The sequence below is a fragment of the Boleophthalmus pectinirostris genome, unplaced genomic scaffold (assembly GCF_026225935.1).
Source record: "Boleophthalmus pectinirostris isolate CB_2022bp ecotype Guang Dong unplaced genomic scaffold, ASM2622593v1 HiC_scaffold_12, whole genome shotgun sequence".
Taxonomy (NCBI): domain Eukaryota; kingdom Metazoa; phylum Chordata; class Actinopteri; order Gobiiformes; family Gobiidae; genus Boleophthalmus; species Boleophthalmus pectinirostris.
In genome coordinates, this window is record NW_026571018.1 from 31,392,727 (window position 1) to 31,406,430 (window position 13,704).

The following is a 13,704-nucleotide window of genomic DNA, read 5'->3' on the forward strand; positions in this document are numbered from 1 at the left end:
ACGCAAAATTTACCCTTGTAAGCTTTAAGCCATGCTAGAATATTGTCATCAAAAAACATACCTGGAGTTGTGTTTTGTTTCATTACCTGCATCTCCAAAGCTCAAAATGCTCTGTTCCCCCTTATGATGTCATGAAGCAGTAGTTTTCATGTCAGCCAAGGTAGTCACCATCTATTTCTCTGAACCTTTTGTTCAGAAGAAATTGGCAGTTCCGGGGCTGAAATTATCCAAATGATTCTAGTGAAGACGTACGGAGTTTAAAAACATGGTGGAGCACTTCCTGTGTGACATCACAAGGTGAAACAGAGTCTTTTCTGTTTGAGAGAAGAACCTTTAATGCTTAAATATGTGTATAATTTGTATATTATTAAAACAAAACGCAACTCCAGATCTGTTTGTGATGAAAAATACTGTAATATGGGCCCTTTAATAAAAAACACATGATATGTTTGAGAAGCAAAAATGATGACATTTTATTTTAAGAAGAATGGAACTTGTATACTTCTTACTTGACCTTATATGTGGCTTTGAGGATTACTCAGAACAGTGCGTATAGATGTGTGAATGACTGTGGCAGCTCTGACAGGACTTACGAGTATATACTCTTCAGTACTGGCTTTTATTTCTCATTGCAGTGACCAACCCTTTCTCAAACTGCACCTAGATCACTATGTACATCAACGTGAACAGCTAAATTTTACATTTAGTTTGGAAATTTTAAATCACAGGTTAAAAAAAGTAGGTGTGAAATTATATAAAATTTTTGTACAGAAGTGTAAAATTCACCAAAATGACACAGTGTTGAACCTTTTTTTGGGGGCTTTTTAAGTCGAAAGACTAACTAATTAACTGTAACTTTTTGATCTGGGGCTCATCACCTGCGTGTTTCTATGGATATGCCATTGCTCTGCTTCGAATGTTCCACAGTATAACATTAAACAGCTCTACCTTATATTTATTCTTTCACAGGTGGTTTTATAGCTCAAAAATACCTAGAAAAACAAACATTTTGACTGCGAACAGGGTCACCTGTCCACAGATCTGACCTGTAACTCGGCCTGGTTTTGTCTCCATGAAGATAAAAAGGTTTAATACCATACTGTGAAACATTCCATACGAAGCAAAGGAGAAAAGCTATTTGATGGACCCTCCACCAGAAAAGTTTCACAATGCGCTTTTACGCAAGATATGAACCTATGACCCTTTGGATACAGGGCACTTTGACTGGTACCACCCCACTGAAACTTTATCACAAAAAGAAAGAAATACATTTTCTTTTCTGCTTTTTTACCTTAAGTATTGATCCATGCTCGAATGATAATACAAAAGGCTCAGAATACACAAACAAGGTGACAAGAGGTGAAAATTAACACCTGGATGAAGTACAAAAGGTAAATACTCACTATTTAGTGTTATCTAGTGTTATAATATTGTATGTGTGGTTGGGGGGGCGTATATGGTAAAATGTTCAGCAGTTACCATGGTGACACAATGCACACATTAGAAAACACTATTGTTGAAGTCAAGACCACACTAATCGAGACCAAGACCAGTCTGAGACCACAGGGTCCCGAAACCAGGACAAGACCAAGACCTTTGAGAGTCGAGACTGAGATAAGATCGAGACCTCCGAGGGTCAAGACTGAGATGAGACTGAGACAAGACCGAGACAAGACCAAGACCTCTGAGGGTTGAGACCAAGACGAGACCGAGACAAGACCAAGACCTCTGAGGGTCGAGACTGAGACGAGACCGAGACCTCTGAGGGTCGAGACCGAGATAAGGCCAAGACAAGACCAAGACCTCTGAGGGTCGAGACCGAGATAAGGCCAAGAGCTCAGAGGGTCAAGACCAAAACCTCTGAGGGTTGAGACAGAGACAAGACCAAGACCACAGCCCATCAAGACCAAATCGAGACCATCTTTGTAATTTTTGACATTTATTTTATTTGTATTTTACAGTTATTTTGGCACATGTATATCAAACGAGCGCATGGGCTGCAATGAGAATCCGTAAAAAAAAATAGATCTTGAGTCTGGTCTCGAGACCCAAGAGTGGTCTTGAGTACTATGACACTCGCAAACACTGCCAAAAAAGTCTGAAACACGAAAAAAACAAAAAAAAAAAACAAAATGAGAGACAGAGCAGACCGCGCAGAGCCTACAGTTAGCATCACAACACCTCCAGGAAATGTTGATGACGTCAGCTGCAAAGTATCAAAGTGGATCAAATACATATGTAGGTCTGAACGCAGCAGCTGGTAGAGATTCGTAGTTTCAGCCTTATAAGGAAAAGTCTAAAAGGTCAGTGCGCTGTCACAACAAAGACTGGTTTCCTTCAGATATCCACATGTGTAGAACTAGAGCAGTCCATCGGTCGGATATTTCCTTCCGCCATATTGTCACACTTATCAAACATCTATTTTCAGCCTCACACCTCCGTAGCGTTCCCATATTATTCATGTACCTTTTCTGTCCGTCCTCTCGTCCCCTCCTGTCTGTGGTGGTCCCGGGGGGCACAGGAGATGAGAAGGTGATGTCATGTGTCTGTTTCCTGTGAGGGAGGTGAGGAACTGAACACTTTGTGCCCTGGATCACGGCCGGAGAGCTGAGTCTGAGCTGTGCACTGACCCCTGTGTGGATACAAGGGACAAGGATACGATGCAAATGTTAACAGAATTAGAACTAGAATTTTAAATTTAGTTTTTATACTGTGGGTGATTTAACACTCTTAAAACAGCCATTACCGTATTTTTCGGACTATAAGGTGCACCGGATTATAAAGCGCAATATCAATAATGTTGAATTTTCTCAACTATTTTCATACATAAGGTGCACCGGATTACAAGGCGAATTAAAGGGTCCATCTCATGCAAAATCAACTTTTCAGAGCTTTCTACCTTCTAAGAGTGATGTGTGGGCCTTGTATATGTCGCCAAAGTGGTTTTTAGATTGATTCTGCGTTTTTTTAACAAATAGCAGCGTATTTCTGCCACCCTCCCACGTGACAAACGAACTAAAGCTGCTACAACGATGACGCGGCAGATACACCTATGATGCGTTTGACGTCGCAGAAAGCTCTTCACGCCCGCCCCACCTCCTCTGCCCCACCTCCACCTCGCATCGGCTGACAATTCCCACATGAACACCTAAACAAAAGCGACAGCATAAACTAATTGTTCTACACTGCAGTGTACACGATATAATAAGTTTATCTACTAGTGTTTATTAATACTTTACCAATCAGTAATGTTCAGTTGATGTCGACGCGGTGCTTGTGCTTCGTGTGCCTCGTCCGATTCCAGGTCCAACATATGCGGATGAATGCGCTGTGTCGCCATGATGAATAAAAGTTTATTCCTGCCGCTATCAGGGTGCACAGCTGTCTCCCCCTCCCTCCCTGAGATGGGCGGAGGAAGGGCGGCTCACTCAGATCCTATGTCACGTTTGGAGGGCGGAGCCTGTGCTTTCTCAGGACGGGCGGGGGGATGAGCAATAGCCGGCCTTTCATAGTTCCTGGTCTGTGATTGCCTCCAAGAAATCAGTAAGATTTCATAACTATTGTGTAATGGATGTTCCAAAACCCAAACTGTGCTTGTTTATGTGCAGAAGATACAATGTGAAAAGAGTTATTTTGCATGAGATGGGTCCTTTAAGCAAAAAAATGGACGACACTTGAGACTAATCCCTTAGCCCAGTTATCCACGATCCATTGGCAAATCGTGGTGTAACTCGTCCGGCGTTGCCTCCCTGTCTTGGTGAATATGTATTATGAATGTGCTTTTTTTTTTTTTTCCTATGATGAGAACTCAAATATAAATTGATTAATAATGTGTTTAATGCAGCTTTGCGCACATTTGTTTACGTTTGACAGAAACGAAACTTAAAACCACATGGCTCATTTGCATAAACTATAAGCGCTGAAAAACAAAAATAACTATATAACATGCCTCCGTTTTGCAAACATTTCGAAGACATCACATTTTAATGGGTCTATAGGTCATGTGTCAGTGCGCATATTTCAGGCCTGAAGAGCACATTAAGCTTATACAGTTGCATATTAGTAGAGACAAAAAGTGTAATTGTTTCTGACGCTGATCAAATCAATGTCCTGTAGTTTGTGACTATAATTAAATTCCTGTTGTGATCATTTTATGTAAAGATTACTTTAGAAAAAAGTAACAACAAAATGTACAAATAGCTAAACAGAAAGCATTCCACATCCTGTATGCTGTGAGTTAAAGACAAATAGGGTCCTTTGCGTTTGTTTTGTTTAATTTGGTGATTAAGGCAAACCTATTCCACAAAACTGACTTTTCAGAGCTTTTAACCATGTTATAGTTGTTTCTTCTCACCATTAAATGAACCTGAAGTTGTATTTGGAGTGATTTGTGGGGTTTGAGCAATCTTTAATGACTTATTTTCAAGACCACATATTGCCGACCAACCCTTGTTTTCAGCTCCATCAGCAGATTTTTGCCCTGATGATTTGCTAACTGAATATACTAAAAATACTCTTTGTAATGTAAAAAATTTGCTGAATATACAAAATGAGCTAACCACGTGGTGATAATGACAGGTCAGGATGTCCTACGTTGTCATGTCATTGGAAACTTTGATTCTCTTTCTGACTCACAGCTTCTGTCACAGTTTAAATGGAGTCTCGTGTGTTTCTCCGTGTTATAATAATCCCTGTGTAATCGAATAAACCCTGATGCAGAAGATGGACACATGATACAGCAGCTCTGTCGTGACGGCAGCATTTTCCATTTTCTTTGGAAATGTAGAGTGTCAGGAAATGTGGTACTAAAGATAGCTCTCAGATGATGTGGTGGGGGAATATATAGAGGAATTCTTTTATACTGGTCAAGACTTATGATTTTTTTAATTCAAGGCTTTTTAGAGCTTTTAACCATGTTATAGTTTGTTCGCATTTTGCTGATCAGCTCACATTTTCACCACCACCAGTGCACGCCCACTGCTCTGTACTTCTTCAGTTTTATTTTCTTCATCTGTGATACATGTGGTTTGGCAGTGTCACATAGTCATTGTGGTAAAAATGAAAAAAATAAAAATAAAATCTGCAGCTCGATAGCGTGACCTGCAACTATCCATCGGAGGTGCCAACAACTTCACCGCTCTTTGTTGTGATGACGTTTACAGTGACGTCAGCTTCCACTGAGCACCACAGTTTTCTAACATGGCAGATTTGTTTCTTTTATTAAGTCATTTTAGATAAATAATGTGATTTAAAATGTGCAAGTGATAACACCATGATCCACTAGTGTTATAAATTACAAATGTATAACAGACACAAGCACAAGGGTTTACTTTAAATACTTCTTATTTGTATAAGGCACACAAAAAGATAAGTATCTGTAACTGGAAAACATTTTAAACTATGGACACATTTTTAATAGACAGGTGGATAGATAGACACCACCTGTTCGCCTCTAAGTAGACAGAAATTTTTAAAGCCATACTGTGGAATATTTCATAGCTTGTTTCTCTCTATGGAAATAATGAAGTGGCAGAACCTCCATTGTAAAAACCTCTTTTGGCCACAGACAATTTAAAGATGGAACTTTCTGGGTGAAATCGTGCGTCACTTTATTTGAACAAGTTTTCCAGACTGTAGTTGACTTTTTAAATGTGATATTTGTGTAGTCCTCCTGATCATTAGGGACCTGTAATTTAGAGCTATACTGGGTCAAGAGCAGTACCAGCCATCTATGACAACAAACGCACACAAAAAGCATATAGTTACGACTTTTACAAAGTTGTAACTGACATTTTCCACAGTTATTTTAAAACTGGACAGTGAACGTGACCAGTAATACAAAAGTCATCATGCTTCTAAGTGATAATACTCAACTTTTAGCTATAGATTTTCTGACTTGTTTGGGTCAGAAGAAACTGGAATTGCCTGGCCAATCCAGAATGGTATATAAAATCTCTATAAAAATACAAAGATATTTATACAGTCTGTATTTTAATACTGTCTGATTCTCACACCCTCTCTTGCATCTAAACCCAATTGATTGTGAAAACAGATTATTTTTTTGTTTGTTTGTTTGTGTGTGTGTTTTCAGTGACACATGTGAAACAAAGGAGCTCATTGGTCACGTATTATTTTCAAGTAAAAGACAATTTCTCTCACCTCTGATTAACCGAGTTTAGTGTTTCCATTAATGATTCTGAAAAAATCTACAGTGTCTTTCGGGCTCCTGTCATAAGTTTTTCCTTACTTGTTTTAGATAACGACAGACCATGTATGTCCTAACTGGCTAATCCACCTGTCAATCATGTCCATCTGAGAATCACCAGTGACTCACAACTTAGTAAAGTACTGAAAAAGTGTGTATTCTGAATCCCAGGCAAGGTACAAACATAAGAATCAACTAAATGCTGAATTTTCCCATGTATCTGAGCAAAATTCATCTGCTTCAGTACAGATATATTGTATAAGCAGCTTTAAACCGCAATATGGATAACATCATGGAGAAGCTCACAGCCCTAAAAAGACAAATCAATAGACAAAGAGATCAGTATGGACAAAAAGAGTCGTTGTGGGAATTCAAATGCAGCTACTTGCACCAAACCCAAACAACCCCAATCTCTTCTGCTTTCGGCCTCCCTCATCTAGCACCAAGGCCACTGCTGGAACAACAACTCCCCTCGAAGGACATTGCAGTGAGACTCTCTCCTCTCTCTCCTTTGCCCGAGTGCCACTGACACCTGCACATATTGACCGTCTGTGATGACACCAGGTGGAGCGACTCTCCAGGCCCACCTTGTATTGTGTTTTTTATATTTTATAGTCTTTTGCCTGTGACTCCGCCCCCGCTCCCTTCCCCTGTTGCAAGTCCAGTCTTCATGTTGTACTGTGTTTGATCATGCACTTATGTCACAAAGGGTGTTTTTTTTTTTTTTTTGGTCCCACTTGATGCTACCCACAGGAGAATGGTCTGGGGGTTGTTTCTTTTTTTTCCCCCTCCTTCTCTCCTCATGGTATGCTGTATTTTTTTTTTTAAAAGGTGCTCATGAGATACAGCTGCAAGACCTGAATTTCCCCTTCTGAGGATACAATAAAGTATTTACATTATCTATCTATCTATCTATCTATCTGTTTGTCTGCCTATTTATCTTAAGGTCAAAATAAATCTGCAGTGTACTGTCCAGCTGTAAGTATGAAGCGTTTTATTGTCAGAGAATAAGGAAACACGCAGGTTATTACTAACTTTACCATCATTGTGAACTCCGCTCTCACTCATTGTGGTGAATAATTAGGAGAAAAAAAACAAGAAATGATCTGAAATTATTTTGCCGAAACGTAATCTCAAAGTAAAAAGGTTTTGGATGAGTAAATGTATAAAATGTCCAAGATGTACCATAGTATTTTAACTTTTGTGAGTAAAGGTCTTTGGGGCTGTCTGGGGTCACGCAGGTCACGGGTCAGCGGGTCACAAAGGCCGCAGTGGAAGTGAAGGGGACAAGTGGAGGAAACATGGAAACAAGGGAACAAGGAGACAAGCGTTCACTGGTCGAGTGAACTGGCACTGTCCCGGGACGCCCTCCACCTTGAGTGACACCCATCAGTGAACAGCGGGGGGCCAGGCGAAAGGAGGGGGGAGGAGAGGAAAAGGGAAAAAAAAAGAGACATGACATAATGATGGAAAAGCTTCTCTGAAACAAGCTTCTCTTTGGTTAAAGGTGCATTGTGTAACTTTTTAGTGGTGTGGGACATTTTCTTTAAAGGGCCCATATTACACTATTTTCTGATCTAAGTTATAATGTTGTTTCCTCATCAAAAACTCTACTGAACAAAAAGTGAAAGGCACCCGTTAACTACAGCAGCAGCAGCTATCATTGGCGATTCCAGCTCCCACAGATAAATGCTGTTGTTGTGTCCTTGGGCAAGATACTTAACTTAACACTGGTGTATGAGTGTGTGTGAGTGGGGAGTGAGTATTTATGTTGAGTTCTTCTCTCAAACACAAAACACGCAATACCAGAAGTGCTTTACTGTGTTTTTAAACTCCATAGAGTTTTACTAGAATTATCTGGATAATCTCTGGAATTACCAATTTCTACTGAACTAAAGTTAAATTGTAGCTGTTGACTTGGAAATTCCCGCTTCATGACATCACAAGGTGGAACAAAGCATTTTGAGCTTTGGAGATGTAGTCAGACTAATAAAAAAAAAAAAGTAATAATAAAGATAAAAGTTTATAACATGGCTTAAACTTCACAGAAATCCAATACCTTTAATTAAAATTTTATTAGACTATCTACCTCTACCTCCATTGAGACAAGCAGATGACATTACCGGGCAAAGTTACAGGTCAGATCTGTGGAGAGAAGACCCTTCAAAGTATGAATGCATGTTTTGAAAGTGATTTTTGAGTGATTAAACACCCATTAAGACAAAAATGCTGAATAAAAAGTTAAATGCCATCAGTGGCATAGCATTCGGCAGTGCACGGGACTTTGAGGGCCCATCGTGTGTTAGGATTGGTTCCCTTCCCCAGTAATAATGATCGTGTGTGTTCTTCTTTCCCTCTGTGGTTGGATGTTTGTGTGTTGAGAGATGTAGTTGTCACAGTGTGTGGTTATAATAGTGATTGTGTGTCCTTTTTCTGTTTTTGGGCCTTGGACTGTAGAAGTAGGACCTATAGGAAGTGGATTTATGTTTGTCACACAAGGATGGGTCGAGACAGTGTGGGTTCGAGGGAAGGAGGGTGGACCAGCACCAGACTTGCATATGACAGACCCTTACCCAAAAAGTTTCATACTGCACCATTAAGTAAAACATAAGAACAGTAAATAATATAATTTTACAGCACTTTCCCACCTCTTTTGGGCACTTTATTCTCTACCTCACTTAAACTTCAAAGATAAATCAGTTGAAAATACATATATTTTTGCACCTTGCACTTTTTGCATTTGCAATTTTTTTTGGGTTTTCAATTGTTACAAAAAAAAGTAAACTGAACCACATCTTCGCGCCTTTGTGTTTTTAAACCTTACTCACTGAACCCTCAACCCGCTCACGGTCAACCTACATCACAATAACGTAGATCAGAAAATAGTGTAATATGGGCGCTTTAAGACTGGGTCCGGTCAAGTGGTAACGGAGGGAAACAGGGGCAGATTTTTTACATTCAAACAGCTCTTATTCAGAAACTAGAGGGACTATTGAAATAAGTAAAGTATCAGAATGTAGGAAAGAGTTACACTCCAACAGGGTAAAGTTAAACCTGTGATATTCTTTCAAGTTGTTGACAAAAAATTTAAAAACTCATGTCGGTAACGGAGGGAATGAAATATGCAGCACTTTTTGGTCAATAAATACAAACTGCGATAACTAGCGGTTCTCACTTACATATCCTTAACAAACTGGTTTGAATATTTGCTTCATATAGTTTTCTACCATATGGTACAAGATTAGGTTGAAAAACCTCTTACTTTTTGAGGAATGAGATTTTTTATTTAGAAAGGTGATGGTAACGGAGGGAAAAGTAATAGAGGGAAAATTGTGCAAACAAGTAGAAGGTGCATGATTTTGCATAATTTGTCGCTTTTTTCTTCCGAATACTTTAATATTACTTCAAAATGAAAGGAAACTATTTCTATAAAATATGTCAGTCCTTCCAAGCTATTTTTTATCATTTAAATTTTTATTTTTTTTTTTTAAATCATGTACCATCATCAACAGTTCAAGATCAAATAACACAAGATATGATGAAATACATCCATTTATTTACATGATTTGCAGGTCTTTGAAATTTGGGAAATAATTTTTGTTCCATGTTTCATACATGGTCTGTTTAAAATGTATGTAACTTTAGAACCAAAAATGGTACAGAAAAAAGGTAAACAGTTTCATAAACTAGAGTACATATGTATCTGTTGAATACATTTTTATATCAGATGCATTAACTTGAATTTTTGGCCTTGCTGTTTACTTCTGCTTGACCGGACCGGGCTACATTTATATGATGACGGTCTGAACAGAAGATGTAAAAGTGGTGTCGCGTCTTCACTTTTTATTCCGCGTCAACAGTTATCGGCATACAACATCAACAATCATCATACAACAGTACAACGTCAACATCGTCAACAGTTATCGGCGAGTTTTAACTTTTCAAAGTAACGTTTTTGATCCTCAACATTCAGTGACTTAGAGTAAGAAGATGAAGTCACGTCAAAACAATTAAGTGCAAAACCTACTTCAAAATAAGACGAGTTTCTCATGACAGAAGTAACGCAACTGTCAACACAAACGAGCGGCCCACTGACTTTATGCCTACCAGCCAGTGCGCACGTGCGGGAAAGCCGGATCTAAACTAAAACAACCTTTTACCTTACCTTACCTTTTACCTTTTACCTTACCTTACCTTTTACCTATTACCTTTTAAACTGATTAGCACAATACATATGGTGCAATATACAGTATCTGTTCTGAAATGTTTTAAGTGTTGATGTGTGTTTTGGTGTGCTTTATGGCGTTTAAGTGAATGATGTGGTTTGCTTTGTACTTACCTTTTTTCTTCTGTCCAGGTCCTAAAAGATTCCACCAGAAACGAGCTCCCTCTTTTAAGGTTCTGGGTTGGACCAAGTGCACTATATTGTACAGGGGTAGTAGGTTAGGTGTTTTATTGGTTTATGGGTTTTAAAGTTTCATTGGTGTATGGTTTTAGGGTTTTTAAGCATGAGTTGGAGTTTTAATAGTTATTTGGTGTTGAGTTTGTTTTATGGAGGGTTGGGTTAATATTTTAAGCTAATGTTAATTTTACGATTCCTGTTTTAGCTGTTGTAATTTTATTCAAAAGGCGCCTCTGTACATCATTCTGTGTTCTGCTGCTGGAGAGGAAACTGCTGCATGCCTCCATTCCAAAAAAAAGGAAACTATGGACCACAACTTTGTCTGTGTTTTTAAACCTTACTCACTCACTTACTCCCCAGCTCACTCACGGTCAACCTACATCACAATAACATAGATCAGAAAATAGAAAATAGTGTTATCTGGGCACTTTAAAGCTACGTTTATATGATGATGGTCTGAAGAGAAGACGCAAAAGTGGCATCGCGTCTTCACTTTTTACTCCACATCAACAGTTATCGGCATACAACATCAACAATCATCATACAACAGTACAACACCAACACCGTCAGCAGTTATCGGCGAGTTTTAACTTTTCAAAGTAACATTTCTGATACAATTAAATGCAAAATACAAAATTTTTGATACAATTAAATGCAAAACCTAATACCGACATATGCAACACAAGTGTCAACACAAAAGAGCTGCACCACTGACTTTTTGCCTACCAGCTGTGTCTGAACAGAAGACGCAAAACTGGTTTTCACTTTTTATTCCGCGTTTAGACGAACGTTTTCAGGAGGAAATCTGAGTGCATACGGTGATGCAAAAGTGTGTGGAATTTGATTTAGTATGCATGGCAATTTTCTGTGTACTGTATATATGTGACGTAAACATGTACGTGATGTGAGCTGATCTGACTAGAGTTTTGCGTCTTGGGCAGTGTAGACAGAAACACTATGGCGGAGCGTATTCAACTTTTCACACTCTGGAGGGTGGTTTCAGATTTATGCATTTTTAAGCCCCAAAAACGCCATCACCTTCTAAACAAAAGGCACTTCCGATAAAATTTTTTGTCGTTTTTATCCATGTAAACAGACCCTAAGAACACAATGAAAGTATACCACTCTTCTGCTGTGGTAATACAGTCGTCTCTCGCTATATCGTGGTTCACTTTTCACGGTCTTTTTTTCTGTGCAATTTTGCATGCCTTTTTTTACAGTGTATGAATGCGTATTGCCTTCCTCCCGCTGTGTCCTGATTGGCTAAGGGACTCCTGTCTCCTGTGTAGTACTGTACAGAATGCGTTCAGCCAAATTTACATGAATTTTGTAATAGCAGTGTGATTCTGAAGTGCTGTATGTTTGCAAGTTTTCTCCCCGAAAAAACCCATGTCGACAAAACGTTCTGCACCGTCAAAGGCTCCTGCGGTCGCACACAAAAGGCAGAGGAAGATGTTAACCATCGCACAAAAAGTTGGACTTCTGGACACGCTGAAGGAAGGGAGAAGTTACACACTGTAGCAGAGTCTTGCACTGGGTCGAGTATCCGCAAATAGTTGCTGAAACCAGGATTTAAAGCGCGATCGGGCGACCGTCGGGCTTACCTTAGGTGCAGAGCTGAGCCGGTCCTTTCTCCTGCGGTCACCTTCGAGCCCGTCCCGACAGTGAGTCCTGTTTCAGTTCTAGTTTACTCCTGTTTCAGTCCTAGTTCAGTCCTTGTTTAGTCCTCCTGTTTCAATCCTGGAATCAGTCCTCTGTTAGTTCTGGGTTAGTCCTGGTTTAGTCTTGGTTCAGTCCGTGGCGTATGCAGCGCAACAGTTTGACATAATCTCGGGTTAACGGGCGGGTGCGGTGCTGTACTGTCCTGCGCGGGTGCGAGTCTCCAAAAATGGACCCGTTCTGGTCTCTGCGCAGTTCGTTACATAAAGAAGTAGGAAAATAAAATAAGGACGACAGCAGCAATAAGTTTTAAGAAGGATGTAAAAAAGGGTTGCACCTGTCCTGTTTGAGAAAAGTGTATAAAGGTGAGGGGTTTTATAGCCTTAAAATAGATATAATAATTGTAAAATATAAAGTTGACTTCGCGAATTTCACCTATTGTGGGTTATTTTTAGAACGATAAACAAGGGAACACTGTATTCATTTGATTCATTTAAATTTCCTGCTACCTTCTCCATTACCCACGAAACAGGTCTGAGACAGGAACAACAACCACGTGTGAACCATACCCCCTTACATAATGACTTTCGCCTTGAGCCGTTCGTTAAAGTGTCATCCCCCAGGAAGCAGCGCATTACGGCCATCACCGCCTGTCACCTGTCTTTTGTAACAGTAACACAAAAAGCATTTCGGGCTACCATGCTAACTTTAACTAATGGTAATGTCGTCTATTTTGCGTCTGACAGCTAATGAGGCCTAAAGCTGGAAAATCCTCACGTACTTGTTTAAACTTTAAATACCGTCGCAAGCAGTTTTCACCTCAATTTTCCTGTCTTTGAAAACTATGCCTGGCCTGCTGCTGCATGCTGGAAATGTAAGAGAAAGCGATTAGGTCTGGAGCACCACACAGTCACCGTGAGCAGGGCCCCTGTGTCATTATGGTTTATGTTTGAAAGGGCCCATGTGACACTATTTTCTGATTTATGTTGTAATGTTGTTTCCTGATCAAAAACATACCTGGAGTTGTGTTTTGTTTCATCCACACATGTTTAACACACAATTTAAGTTTTTCTGTCAAATGGAAAATGCCCCGTGATGTTATGTGATAATACAGGAAGTGCTCCACTGTGTTTCTAAACTCTATACTCCTTCACAAGAATCATTTGGATAATTTCAGCCAAGGAATTGCCAATCTCTACTGAACTAAAGGTAAAAGGTAGCTGTTAACTTGAAAACTACCACTAAATGACATCACAAGGTGGAACAGAGCATTTTAAGCTTTAGAGTTGTAGACTGACTAATAGGGGTGTAACGGTACACAAAACTCATGGTTCGGTTCATTTTCGGTACAGTATGGGAACAAAATGCAAAAACCATTTGCTTGTTGTTACCTCCGCCAAGGAGGTTATGTTTTTGCCGGCGTTTGTCTGTTTGTTTG

At 39.6% G+C, this 13,704-nt stretch overlaps 1 long non-coding RNA gene across 1 annotated transcript in view; it reads right to left on the reverse strand.

The window, feature by feature from the left end:
- LOC129407501 (uncharacterized) overlaps positions 1-3,374 on the reverse strand; it is a 42,607-nt gene extending 39,233 nt beyond the window's left edge. The window contains exons 1-2 of the long non-coding RNA XR_008631570.1: positions 3,240-3,374; positions 2,467-2,632 (exon numbers count right to left, since the gene is read on the reverse strand). This is a non-coding gene — a long non-coding RNA (uncharacterized LOC129407501). The remainder of the gene's footprint in view (positions 1-2,466; positions 2,633-3,239) is intronic.
- Positions 3,375-13,704: the final 10,330 nt, after the last annotated feature.